The following is a 24,963-nucleotide window of genomic DNA, read 5'->3' on the forward strand; positions in this document are numbered from 1 at the left end:
ATACCTGAGGGAGGGTCTTTGAATGAGCAAGAGGACCTGGCATCACATTTTATCATTCTGTCAGTCTCGCGTTTCTGGCAAGAGACAGCGTACACAGGAAGGGAACTCCTGAAGGGATTGAAGTCGCACCTTGATTTTTTTTTCCCATTGTAAAATAAAAAAAAAAAAGAGGCAGAAAGCCAAAATACTTTGATTAGATTTTGTCTGTACTATTGTGTTTTCTCACTGCCCTTAGAGAGTACAAAGCACTTCATTTGAAATCTATGACCCTGATTTCTCAAAGCTGGAGCAAAAAGCAAATACCTGATATTTGATAAACTTCTCAAAGTAAAATGAAACTGTTCATATAGTGCATATAAGAGCTACAGTGATGGACATTATGGAAATCCCTACAGTAAACAGGCAGTGTTAGCTGTTGCAAAATGTGGCAAATTCTTTGATACTTATGCAGACAAAAATCCAACTGAAATTAATTCTTTTTCTGGATATGATACAATAAAGATTACTGAATTTTATTTTTTTCCCCATCAACAGCATCTATGCTGGTTCATGTAAATGAATATGCAAAACATTTCAGCTTTTTTGACTTCATATAAAGTGACAAGACACTGATTTTTCAAAACTGATTTCTCTTTAATAATTCTTTCTTCTTTCCCGTGCCTGTCTTTGTGACACTGAGGTAAAACCAGAGTAGCCCAGATAAAGATTGTACTAAAAAAACTTTCATTTTTTACTGCAATGCTTTTTGGAAACAACCTCCTTAAAAACTATTGCTTCATTTATTATGATTCTGTTCATTCTTTTCCTCACCAAGGATATTTCATCACTCATTCAATGAACATGAAGTAGGGAAACACTCAAGATATCCCTTGATCTGGAATCTCTCATTATGTCTTTGATACCCTAACTGTGTCAGTGATAAAGACACTTGCTGAAGCCAATAGCTTGTAAGGCAGGAGAACTTCTTATACTGACTGTCTTCTAAACAGCTTCAGAAGATTTTCAAAAGAAATGAGAAACCTGCTGATCATACGCTTTGTGAGCTTCATTAAAAGGGTAAAAACGAGTGGTGCTATTGCAGGAAAACAAATGAAACAAGTGTCCAAAAAAAGCTAAAACTTTGGCTCTGTTACAGTGAGTACAGACTGGGGGTAGTCAATTTGCACCCCAAAACCACTGCTGAGTCTCCAGTCTGAGAGCCCATTGATTGTTTTGTGGCATTCAAAGCAGAAATCTTGTATAGCCCCACTCTGTTGGAATATGGCAGCTCCCCATGCTGTTGTGTGGAGGGGCAAGGGGGAATTATTTTAACTGTCAAATTTGTGAGATGAGGATGGTGTAGTATGGAGCATGGATTGGAATTCTTTGCAGGGGTGGCTTTTGGTGTTTCTGAACAAAAGCTGCTTGTGAAGAGAACAGACATTCCCAAAGTCCATCCCCACAGCCAATTTTCAGTGACTTTAATGGGAGCTTTTCTTGTATAAAGACCAGGGACAAGCCAGCTGCAGAGCACACACACGAAGGCTTCCTGTGGCTTCCCGTGGGACTGAGATGTGGCAGAGAGGCAGCAAGGTAAAACAGCCCTGCTTTGGAAAATTTCACCTGCTGAAAGAGGCTTTGGAGGAGATATTTGAGGATGAAGGATTTCTGTGGTGCTTTTGTATAGTTTACACAGCCGACCTTTTAAACTGCTAACAGAGTACAGAGCCTAGAAACATTCACAGTTGCTCCTAAGTTAAGGGTTTTGTCCTCTTGAGCCATTACATTATCTGAGTATAAACCAAAGAGTTTTTGGCTCTGAATAATTTAGGTGAAAGAGTTAGCCCTAGGCCAGGTGCTCTACTTATGCAGATGGTGAGATAAATTATTCAGAAGAAGAGACAGGTAAAACAGATGGGAAAGGCCGCCAAAACAAGACACCCAGAGGGCAGCTGTTTTACAGCTCCCCCGCGAAGCACCTTACTTACCAGGAGGGCCGTAGTAATGAGTGAAGCAGTGGTGTTGAAAATGAACTTTGCCTTGTTAATTCATGTGGTGGTCACAGGGAATACAGGTACTGATGCCTAGAAGCAATCACCACTAGTAGTTTAGGCCTTTGTAACCCATGCTTTAATGTTAGAAAGCACATTCTCAAAGGATTTGCCCTATCAGTAGGACAGAGGTTGCTAAATTATTTGATTTTGAAAATGAACCCCAGTGGGAGGGGAAAAATACACTTCAGGAAATATTGACTTAATCTAAACAATGACATTTTTCAAACAGCTTATGCTGCCACATCATCCAGTTGTGTTTTCTCTTTCCACGTATATAGATTTTTCATTTTGGTTAAACTTTTGCTGTCTGAAGTAGATTTTTCAAGGCAATTTAGGATTCTTACTACTTCTGTTTATGGTCACATGCGTCAATTTTTATAGAACCCATAATTTCAACTATGAAAACTAAAGGGCTTTGATATTAAAAGTACTCAAATAGTCCAGGAACTTATGCCAAAGCAATGAAAAGTTCTAAATTATCTTGCTATTTTTACTGACAAGTGAATATTTTACTGGCTTTTACTGTCAGTCAATGTTTGATTATTTTGCTAATGACAATCACTAACTTTCCTGATGGTTGGCAATGTAAGACAAGTGTCATGAATGTATACAAAAGCTGACACAATTTTTTAGGAGGCTAAATAAACAAATCACTGCAGATCTGATTTTCTAAATTACATTCCCATAATAGAACACCTACTTCATATAGATATTCTCTCTGGCTTTGAGGAAATAAATAATTTGCCTGCGTAAATGGCAGATCAGATGCATAATAGGCCATGTCTGTATATGCAGTTGCACTTTTTAGGCAACGGGAGATAGGTGCTTCCCTGTGCACAGTTTCACTAGGGATGAGCTTTTATGAAGAAAAGATCTCTCTTTCTCTTTCTTACTTCCCTGCCCTGCCAGGAGTGAATGGTGAAGGACACAAGCCACAAGGAAGAGGAGAGAAGGAAGGAGAAAGGAAGAGACATGAGCAAGAGAAAGGGAAACCGATGACAGACTTAGCTAAAGGAAAGCAATATGAGGAAAGAGTGCTTGTGTGTCAAGCACCCGGAGATCCCTCATGTATTTCCTCAGCCTAGAGACTGGCATCAAAGTTGTCCTATTAGAAAATGGCACCAAAGTTGCCACATCCCCTCTATATTCCTGGAGAAGCTGACTGACTGAAGGATCTCAAAAACTTCATTTCTATTTTCTGTCTCTCTTCTTTGTTGTGTTACTCAGTGTGGCTGAACCCTCTAGGGCAGAAGCTGTACCTTTGTATTCTGTGTCTATGAGAGCATAATGAATCTTCAGCATTACTGGGGGTCAGGTGTAAGTGTAGCACAGATAATGCCAACACAGATATTCCTCTTGCAGAAAGCACACTTGAATGTAGATCCAGTGCAGCAGCCCCCTCCCTATGATCTTTAGGTTGTATTTCCATGCAGAAAAGTTTCCATGGAGAAAGCACATTCGTGTTGCAATGTAGGTTATCATAATAACAATTTCTCTGTTAAGGAATAATCTAAATGTGCCAGAGACCTTTTGAACTTAAAGAAAGCTTTTTCAAATATAGATTTTTATTTTTTATTTTCATTTTTTTTTAAACATGCATTTATAGTGTGAAAATGAAAATGTATAGGTGAAAATGAATTAACAGCAAAACAGAATTTTGGCTTCACTAAAAACTCGGGATAAAAATGTTAGAAAAGTGAAACCCATTATTTGATCTCAAATATTTGTAAAGTTAGCACAGAAGGACACAAAGTTACCCTCAAACAATAAAAAAAAATACTCCAACAGTATTTTTCCTTTTTAACTTTACTCCAATGTAAAAGTTCTCAAATAACACTTCCTGTTGTTATTATTTCCCAAAGTACATACAAAACAGCATTCTTTGTGATCCTAAAAAAAAAGTTTCTTCTGTTGCCTTACAGGAGTTTTAAAAATATATTGTTAGATATTCTTGCAGTCTATAGGGTTTTCTCTGAGCTGACATTCTGCTTGTACTTATCGAAGATATTATGTAAGACCAAGAATCTCACTTATTTTCTAGTTAGAGAAGTGTGTGTGTTAGCCAAGGATGACACTCTGTCAATAAATCTTTTCACTTTCTTTGTACTTCCTTTGATCTCCAAGGAGGATTTAGCCATCCTCTTCAAAGAAAACAGTATCTGCTGATGTGCGTCTTTCCTGGTTCCCTCTTCATATCTTTTCTTCTTAGTGACCATCATTGTGGCTTCTTGACTTCTTTCGTTTGGTCACCAGCTCTGATGTACTTGAAATATTTACTCTTCTTTTATGTCTGTTTTTTTTTTTCTCCCATGTTCTTATCTTACCACCATATTCATTAGCCATTTTTTCTGGCTCCTTCTCCTAGAAATGCAGACGTTTTTGATCTCAGCTGTCTTCAGAGAGCTGTCCCATAGTCCTACCTATCTCTAGCACTGCAGCATCTCTTCCTTCCCATCACAATCCTCAACTGTGTTCTCTGCCATCATTAGCAGAGGAGTTCTCTCCTACTGTCATCTTGGATTCCCTTTGTTCTACTCTTTTGCCAATCCACATCATCAAAAGGATCTTCCTGAACAAAACTCTGTCTCTCTCTCATGCCTGGAGTCTTTGTTTGTTTGCTTGTTTTTTACCATTGTTGCTCATATTGATTAATTCATTCAATAATATTTCTCTAAGTTTATTGTCTTTTACTAACTTAATGATCACCTACATCTCTCACCTGCATGCCTATCTATTCCCTATGCCACATTTTTTCTTCTGAATAAATGTTTGTTACACAGCAAAGAGATCCTTTAAATACTACTTAGAAACTCTTTTCAAATCATGTAATCACCTTGCCATTCTCTCTATTCAGTCTAGCTCCTGTTTACTGTGAGTTCCCACCTAAAGGAAAAGTGTATATATGTGTGTGTGTATATATATGTATATATCTACATTAGCAATATGAGTCAAATTATCAGTAGTTCAAGAAGGGATTGTTGTTTAACCTCATTAAATGGTTTTTCTCTTTCCTTATCGAGCTTAATAATCAGTAAATGAGAAAGATCACAAGTGTCATCTCCCAAGTCCCGGGGCAGTTTGAGGCAAAACAAGAAAGCTATTCTCTTAGAAATTGCTTGCTATGTCAATGCAGATAAATGAGTTTTCATTTAGTTTGTTGAAAAACAGCATCATCTGCATAGAAAAAAATAATGCAGCTAACAATTCTGAATTGGCACAGGCTGTGGGAGAAGTAGGATGTAGCAGTAAACAATCACCTACTTATCAATGAAATTAAAAAGAAAATAAACCATTGAAAGTTATTTATTTTCTCCACTTTTGAATGTGTATATAAAAACATTGGAAAATATTTAAGAAGTGATGCTAAGACAAGGTAAACTCATTTGGCTGGAGTATGTGAACAATTCAATTGCTTTGCAGGCAGACATGGCTTTAATAATATCCATCAGTGCATGACACTTCTTATTTAAAGGCTGCAATCAACATTGACTGGGTCATTTAAACAGAGAAGAGGTGTCATTTATCCATTTATTTTGAAAGTTTTAAATACATGTCAGTAAATCAGTTTTCTAATATTCAGCCTAGTCATTTAGTACTATTGAGTAAAATTCTTTGCTGTTGAGGTCAACAGAGTCAGGTTTTCACTCACCAACTCCCACAAAGTCAGCTGTCGTATGGATGCCGAACATCTGGATTGAGCCAGTAGAAGTTTTTCATGGATTATTTGATATCACTGCGGTGCAGTACATACACCTGAGAAAATAATTTGGTTCATATTTGGTTCATTCACTGTAAATAGTGCCTTAATTAAACACAGAGCTGCCCCCCCCCCCCCCCCCCCCATTTTTTTAAACTAAAATTATTCAAAAAATGACTAATGTTCTATTAAAATTAATAAAAATAAGAAAGTAATATTCCTGATGTGATTGAAAAGGGTCATGTATGTTGGCTTCCACTGGGTGTATCATCAAATAGAAGAAAAACAGTTATGTTCAGATGAGCAGAATTGTAAACAATAACAGAACTGAGAAGATGTACTTCAAACCTTGAGAAATCTGACCGGTACTTTGGGAGTTTCTCCAGAAAATAAGACAATGAACGTCATTCAGGAATTGACCTCATTGCATTATGTGGTGTAGATGTCACCTACATTGACTCATGGTTATAAATTGGGTATAAATTGGTCTTTTAAGATAGCTTTATGGAGGTAAAATCTAATCTGTTCTCAAACCATCTTTGGTGTCTGATACAATTTTTACAATAATATTTGTGGTGAGAAAGTGTTTTATACATCATTTAGGGGCTAGATCTACTAATCAGATATGCTTTGAAGAGCCTGAAACTTTTGGCCTTCGGCTGTGAACAAGAAATCCTCTTTGTGATCTGGTGCATGACTCGGTATCTTTTTTCAAATGTCTGGAAATTAAGAGGGGCTGGCTCTTAAGTCAATACAACAGGATTTTTTGGCGTCTTTTCCTGTTAAGGTGAGTGAAATTGGTACAACTTAAATCATATTTAGGCTGACAAGACTGGAGTATTGGATGTGTTAATAACTTTCCCTTACCTCTCATGAAATAATTCAAATTTTGTAAGTAGGTATGGGAATTAAAATTTGGGGGAGTCCATTTATTTTTCATACTTTTGGATGAATGTATTTCTTTCTATGGATCCCTTTGGCCAAGGTCTTTGATTATGGCATATTTCTTTCTTGAAGCCTCTTATGGTGGATGAAAACATTTGTACTATGCAAGCACCAGCTTTTATTATCAGTTATCTAATGTTCTTATCAGTTATTCACTAAAATGGTCTAATATAATTGCTGTGAAATACCAAAAAACAATCTCTTTGCTGGCAGCAGTAGGCAAGACTTGCAAAGTAAACTCTAGTGGGCAAGTGAAAAGTCCCAGGTTTTGAAAGAGTTTATGTACATTAAATTATCTAAGATAAAATCCTATCCCACGTAAGTCAACAGATAAAATTCATTTAACTTCTGTATTCAGGATTTTGACCTGAAACATGCTTTTATGTACTTAACTAAAATCTGAGATTTATTTTTAAATGCAGCTGCTGTTTTAAGCAGGTCTGTATCAAAAATAAAATGGGAGGGGCACCAGACATACTACTAAAGTGCTAGATTAACAAAGGATGGATCCAAATCACTGCAGTGAACAGCCCAAGCCTTCCACAGGAGGTCATATTTTGTCTAGTCGGAGCACTCCAGGACTAATTTTTTTTTTCTCTGTTACTTTATCTGTCATGTTATGGTTCTTGCCTAGGAATAACGTGGAACATCTATTAGTCTCCATGAAGTAATGTCAAGGCAAGACTTGTAGGCAGACAGGCGTAGCAGGTGGTTCATGTGCAAGGCACATGTGAGTTCACATCGTGTTCAAGGTACACATTTGCATTATATACCTCTTCTCTCTTAGTCATGACTCTCCCTCTCTCTCTCCTTCTCTCTTTTGAACTTTCTCATTCAAGTTCGCTACAATGTCAAACTAATTCTTGAGAGCTTTCAATTTCAAGATTAGCACATTCAAACCAAATAAAGAGAAGGTGCAAAGGTGACCGAAATGATGAAGAGAGATGCTTATAATCTAGAGTAGTAGGGTTGTGAGAAGGTTGTGCAATAGTGTCTAACTCCTATGTGGTCTGCTGAGAAGTGCTGCTCTGTGCAATGTGTCATGGCAAAAAGCCATAAAAAAGAGGCCATAAAAACTGGCATCCAGTGAAGACACAGTATTACTGCCTTGGTAGAGCTTTACAGTTTTTAGCTCCTGATGCAGTAAAGAGAAGAAGAAAGGAATCTTGGCTTCTTAACGCCTGTTTCCATGTAAAGTTTGGTAAACCAAATTCTGACTGGCCTGTTGCAAAATAAAATGTTTGAATTTCACCAAGCCACAAGGAATAAGCAGTTATATCTACACAGGAGTGAATTTTGTCTGGGGAATTTGTGGAAGAACCAAGATAGGGAAATAAAGAACAAAAGTGACTCAGTGGGATGGATTAGTGCAATGCTGTCTTAAGACGTAGCCACCTCCCTTCTCCAGCACCCAACATTTTCAAAGGAGACAGCCCAGGTGCAGGAAATCTGCTGCTGGGCAGCCCGTGCAGACATTGTGTGTGCAAAGAGACTGCTTGATCTGTTCCCTTACAAGATCTGAAATGAGCCTGATGATTTGCTGTTTTCAAGATGCCTTTCCATTTTTAAGAGCTTGCCCTACCAATAATATTGTCAGAAGGAAGCTTAAAAATGTGGTCTTTCTGTCACATGAGGGCCTAAGGACCAAAAGGCACATGATTTTCAAATCATGTAACAGATCATGGCTGATAATCACTCATGGAACAAGACAAAATTGAATGGAGGAAGGAAAAATATATAGTCAGTGAAATATTTTCAAGGGTTTTTGCTTTGATGGAAAAATACAGTAACACTGAAAATCTATGGAAAAAAGGAAGCAAATATTTTAGCTTTTGCATATATAAGTGTATATGTGGAAGCTATTATTAAAATGCACCTTACTATAATGATTCATACAGAAGTTAAGCAGGATTATGAGACAAATAAAGGCATAACCATCCTCTTAAATCATGCTATACTGATCAAACAGCTCTGCGCAATACCCTAGCTATTTACCTACAACAAGATAAAACATGATTAGTGCCCATTACCAGTGTGGTAAAATGAAAATAATCTCAAAGCACACATTACCCAAGCAAAGAGTACTGAACTGAAGTAGAGCCAAGTAATAAATTTACACTCATCAAAGAAGTTATTAAAAAAAAATATTATGAATTTCATCAAATATCTAATGTATGCCTACATTTGCTGATTCAGCAAACCTCCAAATACCGCTTAATTTCAAGCATATAAATTAATAGTTTTCAATCTGGGTCTACAGGCAACTGGGAGTCCATGGTCTCCTCTTAAAAGCACCAGTAGAGGTAAGGAAGAAAACTAAGCTTTTCAAATTCATTATTCTGCTAGTAAACTTACAAGAATATTATATTAAAAAAAATAATAAAACAGTATAAAACTGGTAATATAAGTAATCAGCCTTCTTGTCTATCTAAAAGCTTAAGTATGTGAGATTATAGAATTAAAGTATTGCACACCAACTGTACATTCCTTCAACCTGTCATTGTTACATGTACTGATTTTACTGTTACAATAGTTAATCATTCAAATGTTGGCTGTATAGGTCTCTTTATTGCATACATTATACAGAACAAAAGCAGAAAACACCACAGAATAAAAACAGATTCAGTGCTATGCTGGAGAGGAAAATACACCACAATCTTTCCAAGTGATATCATGACACAGAATTTAGTTCATTTGTATGTATTCTATTAAATACTTTAAAAGGTTGTGCTCAGCTCACCCTATGCTGTCTGGTTAAGGCTTCTGATACAAGTAGAAGTCCTCTCCCATGACTGCATGGGTAAGTGAAGGTCCATACTTCTGAGAAGTATTCAGCTATCTCAATCCTGTTAAAGCCCCTAGGGAGGGTGCTCAGCATGTTGGTAATGTGGACTCTGAAGTGCAATTCAAGCGTGTACCTATCAGGTTTAGATGCTGGATTTTCAAACTCACAGAACACAGACAAATAAAACCAGTTTCCTGCACAGGAAGACTAAGTGCTATTCAGCTAAGAGTATTTTCATGCTAAAGTGGAATGGATCCATGTTGAATGCAGTCTTCTTGTAAGAACTATGGTCAAGATTTGTTTTTATAGTTTGCAAACTGTACTTTTGTCATTCACTCATTAATGTCAAAAATCTTTTTTTTAAGTTTTCACAATAATAATAATTTTGTTTTTAAATGGGAAGTCAGCATAGCATTTATCAGCCTGTACAAAATTAATGTTTCAGAAAGTTATCACCACCTGAACGTAAGGTTTTATAATACAAGATGCTTTATAAATCTGATTGAGAAGAAATCGTCACATTCTAATAAAATAGAGTAACTGGAGGCAGAGTGAAATTAATAGTCAGCAGCCATAACAATATTCCTGTAATTAAATATTTCACATCTCAAGGATGCCTATTCACAAAACACTTAAATAGCTCGTCAGTTCGGCCAGTCTCTCTTGGTTGTAAGGAAAGGAATGCATTCAGCTGAGTGGACATCCTAATTGTGCATCTTCTTCAGGGAAACAGTTTTTCACCAAGCTTTTGCAATTACACTGTCTCATGTCTATAAAGTGCAGTGAAATCAATCATATACCGTACACAGTTTGGTTAAAGAAAATCACTTGGAGGCTTGGGTTCTGCTTAGGTCAAAGAGCAAAACACTCCACAGAAGAGGTCAGCTGAATGTGGAGATCACAGTTATGGAAGAAGCTTTGTAACTGATTAGCAGGCAAATTGCTCTGAGGGTTGTCAATCACGTTTTGCTTCCTTCTGTACAAATGCATGTTTATTTTTAGTCTCCTAAGGCCTTGCTAGTACTAAGGCCTGCTAGCAGCAGGGCTGATGTGCAGCAGTGCAGTGCTCTCAGCTGCAGCAAGGTCAGGTGGAAATTGTGAGAGCTCAGCACTTCTTATGACTGGTCTCTAGACTGGGACAGGACGATGTCTGTCCTGAAAAGTCAGAAATTAAGGTGGCACCTGACTTTCCAAGAAAATGTTTCTCTAAGTGCCTTAGTATTTAGTAAAGTGTGTCTGATATGCTTAGCCCACACAAATGTAGAATCTGCTTGCATCCTGTCTCTGATTACGTCTCCTGTAAGGTATAGCTGCACACAGAAACACATGTGCAAATATGTGTTTTCTAGATTTGAGCCTACACTTACCAAAAATGAAATAGCTTAATTGATGTCTGTGGCATTACTCCTGGTTTCTAAAAGTGTAAGTGTTGAACAAGGTTCTCTCTACATGTGTATAAAATGCCATTTAATACATATACTATATATAAAAAAAAAAAAAAAAAAAAAAACATATAATTTATCTATATTGATATAATCTTTATTTATATCACTGTTTTCCTTTTACAGTAAATTAATATCAAACAAACCCCTAACTCTCCACATCCTTTATTTTTTTAATTTTATAAATCTAAAGAAAAAATGTCTCACAGCAGTCTACAAACAAGCTCCATCTGTTTAATATTAAAGTGCAAAAAATAATAATAAAACCATTACTTTTGGAATATCCAAATAACCTGAGGAAAAATAGCATCCAGCTGGCCCTTGGTATAACTGGTTTTTACATCAGTTGGATGTTTCTGGGATTACCAGATTCAACACTTATCTTTAAGTAGGTTGAGTTTCTAAAGATGTAGCATCCAGAAACTTCTGAGTAATCTGTCCGCTTAGAAGTACAATATTGTGTTACCAGATCTGCTGAGCAAATGCACAATAAAGTTAATCCTTTGGTTCTGGAAAAGCTGTAGGTATTGCAATGGCAGATGTGCTGAAACAGAAGTGTTTACGTTTGTTCGGGCTTGTGAAGCAGCAACTCCACCATCTCACAAGTATATGAATTTCCTGCAAGCATTTACCTAAGGGCTATCATGGGAAAGGAAAAGAGCTCTGAAGGAGTCTCTGAATCCTGTTGGCAGAGTGGCAGACCTCTTCTTGTGAACTGGGTGTCACATGCCTCCGAGCACTAAACTGCTTTTGGTATACAGGGAAAAGTATTACAAAGACCAATACCCGGTTATATTTAATAGGTTTTCCACTTCTTCCTTCTTCTTATGCCATATGGAAAGCAAGAAAAATATTAGGTTAAAGGTTTTGTGCTGTGCAGGTGTGATATGACTGTGGTTTGGCCAGAGCTTTGAGGCAGAGCTGCCTTCTAGACCTTTTATAGTGAGCTCTCCAGAGAAGACTGGGAGGGAGGCTTTAAACTCAGAAAGCCAGGTTGTGTAGAGCACAAATGAGTGGTGTAACCTGTTCTCCCCTTCCTGGCTTGGATTCCTAATGTCACCCCCACAGCCTCTGGTTGCTATTAATTTGGCAACAGGCCTTTGAGACAGTAGCCATATTCACCGTAGTGAACAAAAGGGAAGCCACTGGAAGGGCTTGGGGTGATTTAGTGCTTATTTGCTATGCCTAGTGTTTACCAAGCCATGCAATGTGTCATTCTCCATTGCAGAGAATGAAGACTGTGAGTTAGCTGTATATGGGTACATTTGCAGGTCAGGTGTAAGGAGACACAAGACAAGGATCAGAATAGAACTCATGGGTCTCTACCACTGGGGCAAAAGGCAGGCAAAGTCCTTCAGAGATAGTCACAGAAATTGAGGAGGACAAGACATGACATTGGTCTGCTCAGGTGGTAGATAGCTGGCAAATCAGAAAGGAAATGAGTTAGGTGTTGGATCTAAAAGTTCGTCAACAAGAACTTGACAGAGATTTCACAAGCGCATCTTTGGTTGCAAGTACAAATTTTGGATTCCAAAGGGCCTGGAATAACAATTAAATAGAAGACTGATATAAATTACATGGTTTAGATTCAGTGTTCAGTATTTGCATAGGAGTAGAAGGGATCTCCTAGATTACCAAATACATTCCTCTGCTGTTGTAAGCAACCATATCTTGTACTTTATGTATTTATTAAGCTCCACGGGAAAATTCGGATTTTTCTTCCTAGTTTTAATGGGAGGCTGTTTCCAAACTTCAGTCTTCCTGTGATCAGAAACTTTAATTTCTGGGTTCAAATTTATTCATTACTCATTAGTAATCATTTGTCCTTGTGTCATCTTTGTCCATTTGCTTAAGTATCTTTTCTCTCGCTTTAGTGCCTAACCTGAATGTATTTATAGAGAGCAATTATATCCGCTCTCAGCATGAATGAGCTTAGAGATGAAAGAGAGAAGGAAGCAAACATGTTGCTTCAGCCTGGACCAGCTGGAACCTCTTTGTTCAGACTCATGTAAAATATTTTGCAGCAGCTGAATCTGGAAGCAGCATTTGTGCAGCTCATAGCAATATGATACAAATCTAGCCACCTCGCAGCCTGATGAGATGGAAATGGACATTTCAAGCCACGGTTGTTCTCAGGGTATTCATGGGTACTGTGGAATTGGGAGCACTAAAACTACAGTCCAACTTAGTTGGAGAATAACGATCTGCATTTGATTGTGCCAAACACCCGTGGCAAGCCATTGCAAACTTTTCCCACCATTATCACTTGTATTTTTCTAGTGTTGGGAGTAAGGTATTAGTCTGTATTGGATTATCGCTAGCTGTGTGGTGTATTTCAGAGGGGAGTCTACATGGTGTTATCTGCATGCTGTAGACTCTGGAGTCAGCAATTCCTTCTGTTATTCCCCAGAGTAGCCATAAGGCTGTCTCCTAGACTTCATCACACTGACATAATCAGTGAAGACAAGGAGTTGCCCATCACATCTCCTGGTCTTTCGGTACAAATTTCTAATTGGAATATGGAATCAATAATACAGTAATAATACACTCCACCATAGCATATATTCAGATAAATGGTTTGACAAAGAAACCCTTAGGGGAATGGCAATTGCAATAAGCTATTGTTTTGCTTAGTGCCATTTCTTTGCCAGAAGTGGCAAGCATAGCTGAACAACTATATGGAGTGTTGGATGCTTTAAATATACGATTGTGCATATTCCTTTGTATATAATTCTTAAATGCCTGAGAGCAGTTTGTTGTGAATCAGGTTTTTAATTTATTTTTTTTTTATATATAAAGTGCTTTTAGATCTAAAAGCGTTTATTCCTCTCATATATGTGTGTTAGCACTTGCCACTACTCATGCTGCAAAGTATGTTTCTCCTCCAATCAAAAATATTCTTGGGATTCCACAGACTGTGAAAGCAATGGAAAAGTAAAGGGCCTTTAATTTGGAAGAACCTGCATCATGTAAATAAAATTATAGAAATACAATGAGATGCCAGTCATTGTATCTGCAAATGATTAGTTAATGGAGTAATGCATCTCATCACAGTTTCTCTTCTGGAGGGTGGAGTTTTAGCCTGGCTTGAGATAAATCCAGCCCTCTCCTTGTGGCTGACCTCTGTGCATCCTCATATAAGGGCAAAATTTGCACAAATTAGAATTCTTCTCATAGTTTGGTATAGTCTGTGTTGTCTTTCTTGAGGGAGACAGAGATACAAGAGTACCGTCAGTCAGGGTTATGGTGCATTGACAAAGCTACATAAGGAAGCTTTAACTATACCTGATTTAAGTGTAAGATTCTTAAGAGGTTTTTAGAGAGGAAGAAAAACAGTGTGGTTGACCATGGCATTTCTCAAAGTTGGTCTGTTTTAAAATTCTGGGGACAGATTTGAGTTCACCTGCTCCTTTGCCCCTTGCTTGCCTGATCACAAGATGAAAGGCCACATGACAATCTAGAAAGGGACCGCACAATTCAGGAACTAATCAGAAATCAATTTTGACAGCCTACTCATTGGAAAGGAATGAAAAAGCAGAGGCTTTTTAAGGCTTTAAGGAAGGGTGGTGATTTTCTCCTGTAATTCACAGAAACAGCAGATGCACAAAAGGAGAACTAAAACAAAAAGGACAAATGCAGTGTGTGGGAAAACCTGTTGGTTACTTGTCTTTGCACAACAACTCTTTTCATCAAGAAAACAGGTTAAATACAATGGAAGTTGTGCAACAGTATTCCAATTTGCTGGCAGCACTCTCATCAGTCTTCTTAACATATTTGTCACTGGTCCAGGTGTAAATACATAAAATAATAATAATAATCAGGAAACTGAAAATCACAAAAAATGTGGCCCATATGATTATGCAGGTAGGGCAATGCTATCTACTCTGTGACTGCTCCACACACAAAAATGCACAGGAGAAGTTTACTTCTTCTGCATGGGCATATCCAGGGCAAGGGTGGTGGCCAAGCACAAAAGGATGCACTTGTTTTAGAAGCACATACCATAATAAAGCTGCTGGTGTCTCCCATAGGGGAAAGAACTGAACCACAAAAAAAAACATTTCCATGAGTCAGATTTGGTCCACAGGCCACCAGCTGAACCAGGTAGCTAAATAAATATCTCTGTAGGAAATTTGGAAATTCAGACACATTTTGAACAGAAAAACTAAAATGTTTGTTTTCAGGCTACTCAAGGGTATTGGGGGAAGGACCAAAGCAAACACAAAACTGATCACATCTTAGTATCTTTTTAGATTGAAAGCTTTTTTTTTTTTTTTTTTTTTTTTTTTTCTTGGAAAAGAAAAGACCTAGTCTCTCAAGAGGACTTCCAAATCCAGAAAGAAATTAGGTAAAACCTCCTTAAGGTCCCTAGGCTCTTTTCTAATGTCACTGACTGTAGGTAAACATGTTCAACACTGTACTGATGTCCAATAGTGTCAAATTCTCCAACTGATATGAAGTTTCAGCTCCTTGAGACCTGCCATCTTTTGAACGGTGCTAGATAGGTCCTGGCATCAAGAAGTCACAGTCCAGTTCAGGAACCACTGTGCTAGACACAGCTTTCACAAAAATATGATAAGATTTGGAGCCCCATTGGAGCAATGCCACATTGTTGTGGGATATTTTATTTTTTAATTGGAAACAAAACAAAACAACCTGCAGTTATCTGATGCTCTAGGCAAATGTACAAAGCACTTTTAAAAATACAATAGACATTCAAATGGGAACATTATTAATTAAAACCCTCCACGTACTGTACAAATGAAACGTTCTTCTCTCTACCTACTCAAATCATTCATTCAGAAAAATCCTGGGAAAATAGTTAGGCTTTGCAATGTGCCCCATAGGTCAATGTATTCAGGCTCCAACAGACCAAGTGGGAGGAGTGAGTTCCAGAACGGGGAAATCTTCATTGCGAACTCCCTCTCAAAGAGAGTGCATTCAGAAATGTGCACAGCATGCTTACAGAAAAAAATGGCACTAGTCCTTTGCCCAGCTCAAATTTTAAATGAGTCCTTTAATATATGTATATCCAACCAAGGACAGGATGCTGACCTATGCTCCTGTGTGAAGCACAGTAGTGGAAAGGACTTTGAAGCCCTGTAGTATTTTCAGACCAACAGATTGCCTGCCTTTTTTTTTTTTTTTAATTATTTTTCTACTGTATATATCCTTATGATACAGATTTATACCACAACAAACCCTTTTCTCTGTGCTTTACTATCCCATATCCACTTTATTTAATAAAAATGGCATCCTTGAGAGTCAAACAGTCCCTGGGCAGCTCACATGTTTTGTATGTTAAAAATAGCATCTGTGAGTTCTGGTCTGAAAACTATTTACTTTTCCTATAGTCCCATATCAAAAGTCCCCACTTAATATAGGGATGAGTCAAAGTCTGGCTGCAGAAGCCAAAGCCAAACTTCTCTCATGCTTTAAAGTTTGGTGTTGTATTTCAGATCCATCCCCTAAATCAGACTGGCTTTCAGTGCTCCGATCAGAACAATCCCTATCTTATTTGCTTGCTGGCTGCAAAACAGTAGGAAGATTGTCAGTACCCTGCCCAGGCCCTAATTAAAAATCCAAACTCAAATTTAGTATTTCAAACATTATTTAAAATATATGAAGATAGTCTATTGCTGTTGCTCATTACTCTGTTGAAACCTAATATTAGTAACAGCATGTACAGAGGACCTGGAGCATGAATTAATAATGAGGTGCTTGTGCTGGAAAACATGCGAGAGCCTGGTTCCCCAACTTGGCAGGCGTCCGGCACAGTCTAGTTTGCTTTTCTCTGCACAGTGATCGAATCATCTGCTCAACAAAATCTTCAGGAAGGAAAGTATTTCTGGTTAGTTTACTTCCTCTGATGATCATTTACCAAAAACAATGAAGAACAAAGAGAATCAGAACTGAAGGGATCCACAACAAGGCAAAAAATCTTTAAACTGATGGCATTGTACTAGTGATCAAATGGTAGTAGTGATAGCATCTGAGCACAATCCTCAAACAAGTAAGGACCTCCATGCCATCAACCTGCCCCCCTTGTACATGAAGCCTCTTCTTGAGGCTTTTGAGGTGAGTTTTTAATCAACTCTTCCCCCACTTCTCATTGTCCCATGAGAAAAAAATATCTGAACAAGAATATAGAGACAGAGCACAAGGCTTGTTAAAGCTTTTGGCCTAGAGCTAAGGATGTATCTGCAGGTTTTCTATAGATATGAGGAAGGAGCTAGCAAGTCACTGAGTTCTTCAAATGATGCCAGAATCAAGAATAGATGTACAGGCTAGAAAATATCTGCAATACATTCATATCATTCATATACATATCATTTGTAGTTTGCAATACATATTGTAGTTTGCAATTTGTAGTTTGCAATACATATATATATTTGCAATACATACATATTTACATATAATGTATGTATGCCTATATGTGCATTTAAAAAGATAATATAGACCTGTAAGCTGTATTTTTCATATGTGTAAAAATACTGTTAGATCAATTATATAGTATAGAGACTAGGTGTATCTATTTTTATGTATGTATCTATGCATACTCCCTTACACATGCTTTACAGGAATCTGGCTTTCATCCGTCCTCCTGGTGCCCCATGCTGGCCTCCTCCACTCGTGCACGCTTCTCTCCTGAGGCTGAGCCCAGCTGCCTTTGTGTTGCTTTCTCTGTGCATGGAGGGAAACCTTCACCATTTGTAGAAAACAAATAATAGTTGTTGAAGTAGTTCATGCCCTGAAACTTTAGCTGTGCCCTGGTCTCACACACCCTTTTCCTTTAGGATAAACATACTGCTACCCACAGAGGATTCGGTGCAGGGTTCAGTTCTGGAGCCATTGCCTTGCTCTTACGCTATAAATAAAGTTGTAAAGGAGAAGGAAATTTTCCCGAGTAAATGAGAGAAATTATCACGTAATTTTGTGTAATTTTTGATGCAGGGAACAGTTTTCTCCATGCACCTGTTGGGGGAGCGAAACAAGGCTGCTTCGACCATCAATCTGTGGGACCTCAGAGCTCAGCCTGAAAGCAAGGGTGAAACGAAATACGAAAATTGCACTGCAGTAGAAGAGGAGTCAGCTATCTGAGGGCCTCTGCTGAAATCCCATCTTTCGGGTAGGGTTTCTTATGCATTTTCGTGTTTTGGTCACCTGACAGTCGCTCTCTGGCCTAATTGGTTTCCTAGTTAACAGACTAAGTAATGATGTAACCAGAGTGTGTGGGAACCAGACCTGTGTGACAGATACAATTTTTCCCAGCCATACTAATTTTGCCTGCTTACCTGGTTCTGCTGCTGGTTATCTAGAAATTTGAGCTACTTAAAGGATATAATGAGCTTAGCAAAGGTTGAGACACAGCTTAATCATTTAACATAAAATTATCACAAGCCATAAAATATATTTACTTGTGAAGTCCAGTTATTTTTCTTACTAAAAATGACTGTATTTTAATATATATGGTTGCGTCTACAGAAATTATTTACTTTTGCTGTGGTTAGCTAAAGTGAGGATTAGTTGTAGCCTAAAGGAGAAGACCAACTTGGTTCAATTGCAAATGTCTCAGGATCTACTTTTTGCTCTTCATTTCCTGCTGTCCTGGAGTGCTCTCACAAACACAGTGTTGCTCATTTGTGAAGGTCATGTTTGTATCTCCATGCTCTTGTTATTGCTTGTATGGCAGGGCTTCAGAAAGCCTCCAGTTAAGACTAAGGTCTTGTGGAACTGGGCTCTATATAAATTTATACAGAGAAACAGTCCTCTACATGCAAAGGAGTTGCAACCCAAGTACATCAAAGCTTTGAAGAGACAGAGCAGAACCGTTTAGACTACTTTTTTTTTTTTTATATATTTTTTTTAAATCCTGAGAAACAGCTCCCATGTAAAACAATGAAAGTAACTGGGGAAGGGAGGTGAGATGGAAAGGGAAAACCTGGCTTGGAGGAGGCCAATACAGGTTCCTTCTCCATGTGGCCAGATGAAGGGCAAAGGGCTTCTCCCTGCTGTAACACAAAAACAGCAATTGCAGGCACCTCATAATGGGGAGACCCAGTCATGAGAGCAGCTTGAGTGAGGGATATGCCCATCACTCAGCCTTTGTGTGCTCCTCAGGCAGCTCCCATTTGCCCTTGCAGAAGGGTCTGCATCTCCACACAGCCACTAAACGCTCTCTGATGAGGTGGGGTTGCAAGGCTGGATCCGTACAGAGCCTTGAGACAAGGCTGGTAGGCTGCTGCTGGATGGGGACAGAGCCTCGAGCAAACCCCATGACCCTGGTGGTTCTGGTACTGCAACGCAGCCAGCCAGCATGGCCTGCCTCTCCCTTTAACAGAGATTTGCATACATCTTTTATGTTTGTAAGACTGCATCTGGGTGTTGTTTCACTTTGCACCCAAAGACATATTCAGTGAATGGTAGAAACTGAGAGCAGAAACAAGAAGCTGGACTCCTAAGGTGATGTGAAACTATTTTATGTTTTCCGGGAACATAGGACTCTTAAATGTGATGACAGAAATGATGAAAGTAATAGGGCTTTGCATACACTTGACATAGTTAATCCAGTCAGTAAACATGATGTTAAAAAAAGGGCACCCTGTAGCATTTCAGTATCTCTCTATTTGAAGTATATACGATGCCTAACATGTATGCAATGGATCTGGGGCCTGACATCTATTTAAACTCATTGGGAGCAATATCAAACATTAATGGGGATTAGTGTTAGAACTGGTGTAAACATAGCAAACAATCTGCTCTAAGTGTATGCTCACATTTCCATATGTTATGTAGGTAAGCAGAGCCATTGCAGAGGAAAGAAACCCCGAGAGGTAGTTCTCAGCTAACTGCTTCTGGGATTGGTAGAGGCAGACACTAGGAGGGCACAACTCTCTTATGATAGCTACATGCTCATAAAATGCAGTGTCTAGAGCTGCAATTTAGTTTTGTAAAGGGTAAGGAGGATTTAAAGAGATGCGATTCCATTGTGCAAAACCACTAAAAAACAGATAAAAATGATTTAGTACTTCCAGGTGCACTGTAACTCTTGGCAGGAAAAGCTAATTCCAGGTGTGTAACTTCAAAAAAAAATAAAAAAAAAAAATCCAACTGTTGTCAAACCTGGATAAAATCATCAAGGTAGAAAAATAGAAGCTAAACTAGGAACAAAGTCCAAAGTATAGCTGCGGAAAGACAGCCTCTCCATTGAAGAAATTATTGCGTATAAGTGAATCTCCCTATTACTTAAGTAAACATAGCTTGATTATGGGCAATATTTCAAAAGAGATAAAGCTTTGGCATGCATGAGCACATAGAAAGATGACATATTCGCAGTGGGAGGTATGAGGTGGGGTTTCCAGTAGTGCCAAAATTTGTCTCACACAATACATGCTTAGGGTAGATCGAAAGCTGCTGAAGCAAAGAGCAAGTCTTTCCACTGTCTTCAACCGGCTTTGTATTCAGTGTTCACTCACGCTAGGAGAAAGGGAAAAAATACATTTGTTTCCTTATTTGCAGCCAAATCGTTTACACATTTTCCTTCTCTTTTTAAGCCTGGGGAACTCTTGTCATTGACTTCCTCAGGGGCAGGTCCTTAATCAACAGATCAAAATATAAGCTGTACCACAAAATGGAAAATACTATTATACCAGCTAAAGTGATTTGCTTGAGCAACACATGTGGTATGGGATATTATTATTCCATAATAGAACACACATTGATTCATTTGACACTTTTTTTACAAAAGAGCTTTTATTTATACGATGTGTTTATGGACAAATATGCATTGAATGCTTTTTAAGTCCTATTATGGTTTGTTTTTATTTCCACATGTTCAGATGAAATGACCATTACTAGGACTAGAAACTTAAAGCACTAATGGAAGCTCTTATAGTTGGTGCCAGTTTTATATCCTGCAGGGGTTGTTGCCACTATATTAATATCCTGGAGGTCAAGTTAATTTTTTTAACATATTTTGCAGGCTCCGTGCAATTTGATAGAGTGTCACACTTGGTGTGTGCCAGTTTTGCGTCTGAATTAAAAGGGCCAGGGAACTGTATCAGATCAGACCTCCAAGTAAGGAGGTTTTGCAGAAATTCATGACCACACAGAAGGAAAATGGACACGGCAAACTTGTCTCCCAAAGGTACATGTGAAAACTCTTGAGGAATAAGTGTACTAGCTACAAATGAGAGAGATTTGTTGGGAAAGTCTGATTTTCCCTAGCAGCTGGACTTTTGGTTGCCTTGATCAGTGCCTGGGTGTGTGGCAGTGCATTTGGTTCAATTTGCTCCTGTGAACCAACTTTTTTTTTTCAATTCCTATAACCTAGATTTAACAAAAAGGGGTTTGAGAAACCCAATCCTTTCTCAGTCACACAATCACTCCCTGACTTTCAGTACTGCTGTCATCCATGGGAGCTGAGACAGCATCATGCCTGTGATAACACATGGGCATTTTGGTGATACAAAAATAGTGCAGGTGAACATGAAAACCTTTTTGCCCTTGCCTCGAGCCTGCTGGGCTGGGCGGCCATTTCTTATTGCAGAGGAGCAACAAGGTGTGACTCTGTGCACAGGGCAAAGCAATTAACAGCCCAGCTGTGATTGCACAGGCTTTCTGCAGCCTCTCTCCCTCTTTTTCCCACACACAGTACATGCACATAGGGGAGGGGAAGGGGCTTTTCATTTTCTTTCTCCACTCGCTGCTGCGATTGCACTAAGTCAGTACAGAGATCCTTATCTCAAAGCAGTGAGGAAAGTGAAATCTCAAGTTTTGTCACTGTCTGAGTGCTCTGTAATATCCAGGTTGTTCAGCAGGTGCTGAATTTACCTTCATGGTATCGCTGTTAGTGGCATTTATTCTGTCCAGGACTCAGCATTAGGGCAGGGAGGGTCCCAGTGGGGTAAAAGTGTATCAGACATGGCATGAAGTGATACTGGTTTGCTTTTGTGACATTGTGATAAATCTATTTTCCACTGAAAAACACCAAGAAGCCATTTTAATTTTTACCTGTCGTTTCAGACTCTCCAGACTATTAAGGCTGCATAAATATTAAAAGCTTGTTATTTACATTAGAATCATTATCTTTATAGATATCAGTGCTTGTTAAATGATTCATAATGCATAATTCATTGAACCAATTCTGCCCCTTTCTCTGTTTGTTATTCACCTGCAAACAGACTTTGATTTTTACAAATTTGTTCATTATTCAAGGCTCTCTTCACAAACATATTATAGTGGTCTCTTTCTTGAAAACTATTGTCTCCTACTACATTTTTATCAATTTGTTTCTGTTGTTGCTTGTAGAGTGTAATTGAACATTTAATAACAGACTTGAAACTCCCCCTGGCTAATCAAGATTTACAGGATAGCTGTAGGGATTCATGCGAACACTTCAGTTACTCAGTTGCTACCATGCAGCCTCTGACACGGTATGCGTGTGGTCATTCATAAAGCAAGCCCTGCCTTTTATTCCCACTTGTTGGAAACAATAATCAAGGGAGTTCTGTGGCACTTGGCCAACTTGAGAAATCTGGAAAAGTAACTTCAGCGTATATGTACAAAGCAAGTATGGCAAGATTTAGGTTTCCCTAAACTGCAGCAGAGTATTAAGAGAGCACCAGACTGTAATTTTGGAGATTAGGTTGAGATCTCCAGCCAGCCATTTCCATGCAGAGTTGCTTCCCTCTGTGCCTCACTTTTCTCTTCTGCACGTTGATATCATTGTTGCTTGAGGATGATCTTTCTCTGCAGACACCAAAGGAAGTAAAAACACTCCTGGCATCTAACTTAAGACAAATCTATTAGGTTGCTTCCCCCGAGCTCAACAGATAGAGAGTTGTGAGAAGTTTCTCCATTGATTTGGGGTATCTGGCTTTGGGGCTGCTGTTACGAAACATCTCCAGGCTGATCCCTCACTCCCGGTTATAGGAGTCTGGAGAGACTCACTGTATCATAGCTTGGCTAAAGAACCTGACAAAGCACTGCTGGGCTTCTATGAAGAGAAAATAGTTTGGAAAATAAAGTGCAGTGTATTTGTCTCTGATCCAAATACTTTGATCTTTAAGGTAAGAGTAGGAGAAAAGTTCTTTTTGTTTTCAATTCAGTTCATCAGTATTTATCTTCAGTTTGTTTTGGATGCACTTCTGAGAAGCTTCTACCTGCACAACAGGGAAAAAGAGTTCAAAACAATATAGACAAAACAAACGCAGTAGTAAAGGACGAATTTATTTGAGTCTACAAAAGTGATTGCGGTAGATAACAATAACTAAACCTGTGAAAGCATTTGAAGAAAGAAAAAAATCCTGCTGAAAGCAATATACATATATAGAAAATATATTTAGAGAGAGGGACGTTCAAATTTTGTACTATTTCAAAGTGAAATTTCAAGATAAAACAGACAAAATTAAGCCTTTTTTATTTTGAATTTTGATTTTCAATTTACTTAGCAAAGAAGACTTATTAAATTTTCCTGGTGATTATTCTCTCCATATCAGTCTAGTCCCAATGCTTTTTTTTGTTTTCTTCCTACTAAAGATAAGGGAAGAGAGATGATTTTTAGAAAGAAAATATTTCACATTGAAAGCTTAGAAATGGAAAAAAAATAATAATAATAATTAAAACACACACACACACACACAAAAAAATAGAATCAGAAAATATTCCAGATTTTCAGCTAGAAAAACATGACAAATGGCTCTGAATGGAATTGTCTTCTTAGGTTCTAATGTTTCTCCACTTTTAAATGTGATCATTTCCCCCCTCATGTTCCCTCTGTTTTGTTTTGGTTTTGTTTCTTTCTTTCTTCCTTATCTTAGATAATTATATGCAGTTATTTTCTTTTACTCTTCAACCAAGCTCAGGTAAAATACGGGCTTCTAATGAAGAGTGACAGTGATTCAGCTATCTACTGTACAGTCACAGTATGCATGGACTTAAGTACCCTCAATATCCACTTGCAGCAATGCTGACTTTTAGCAGTAAAGAGAAGATTTACATCAGGAGGTTTACTTTTACATTGTTCACAAGGAGGAATGAGGTAAGCCTTAGCATTCCTGCAATGTTTTTGGACTGAATATATAGAGTCAGAGAACATTTACTTATACAAGTTCTTCAGCACTTCTCAGGTCACATCTGCACCTAGGCTCATGCCAGCTAAAATGTTCAGGCATGCCTGTACCCAGCACCTTGGATTGGCATGTTATGGATAAAGAGTAGCCCGGACATTTTTCTGAAGATCAGAGCTCAAACTCCACCCAGCACTGGGTTGTCTTTGGAGAGGCAGCACTTCCATGCATTTCAGGACCTGGCATTGCAATCCTGATCCAAGTTTAGACCTGCCATAATCTCAGTTTACCATTCTCTGCAGTATCCGAATTTATGATTTGCTTCACACCTGTGTCCAGTTCACGTGACAGTGAGTTACAAAGCGAATCAGAATCTGCAGAATATCATAATCTCTTAAACTAGTCTCCTGATGACAGATGGAAGCATCAAAAGTGAGAAACTACAGTATTGTTCATTATCAGTAGTCCTCATTTGTCTGTCTTCCTTCTTCCTTCTCTTTCACCATCCATCATCCAGCATTTGATGTTTGGGGACATCACGTATTATTTTGTCTCCCAGTCACTTTTACCCCTTCTTTGTGCAATGTGTTGACACAAGTGCTGTGCTCATTGTGGAGCCCTGGCCAAAATGGCTCAGCTTCCTTCCCAGGGTGTCAGAGAGCCAGGAAGAAAGGCTTGTTCGAGGTCTTGGCTCCCTCTCCTGGCTGGCTTTGCAGCAACTTAAAATGAGATATTAGCCCTTCAGAAATTACAGTGTTTGCTTACTGCCAAGGCACACTTGAAACAAGAGAGAAGAGCACTCTGATGATGAGACTCTGGATTGTAAAGAAAAAGAACAAGTTGGAAGGTAACCTCACTAAAATTACAGTTATTTTAAGTAAAATTATGATGTTTTGGATATTGATTGTTTGAAAATACTTTCCTCCTGCCAAGACTTCATGAATACAATATACATGTGAGAAAGAGTCTTGTTTTCTTTTGTTTATTTTTC

At 38.3% G+C, this 24,963-nt stretch overlaps 1 long non-coding RNA gene across 10 annotated transcripts in view; it reads left to right on the forward strand.

Moving 5' to 3' along the window:
* LOC106018689 (uncharacterized) overlaps positions 1–24,963 on the forward strand; it is a 326,876-nt gene that overhangs the window by 243,816 nt on the left and 58,097 nt on the right. For all 10 annotated transcript variants that reach the window (XR_011811400.1, XR_011811402.1, XR_011811394.1 and 7 more), the window contains one exon: positions 17,857–18,031. This is a non-coding gene — a long non-coding RNA (uncharacterized lncRNA). The remainder of the gene's footprint in view (positions 1–17,856; positions 18,032–24,963) is intronic.

The sequence above is a fragment of the Anas platyrhynchos genome, chromosome 9, assembly GCF_047663525.1.
Source record: "Anas platyrhynchos isolate ZD024472 breed Pekin duck chromosome 9, IASCAAS_PekinDuck_T2T, whole genome shotgun sequence".
NCBI classification, from domain to species: Eukaryota; Metazoa; Chordata; class Aves; order Anseriformes; family Anatidae; genus Anas; species Anas platyrhynchos.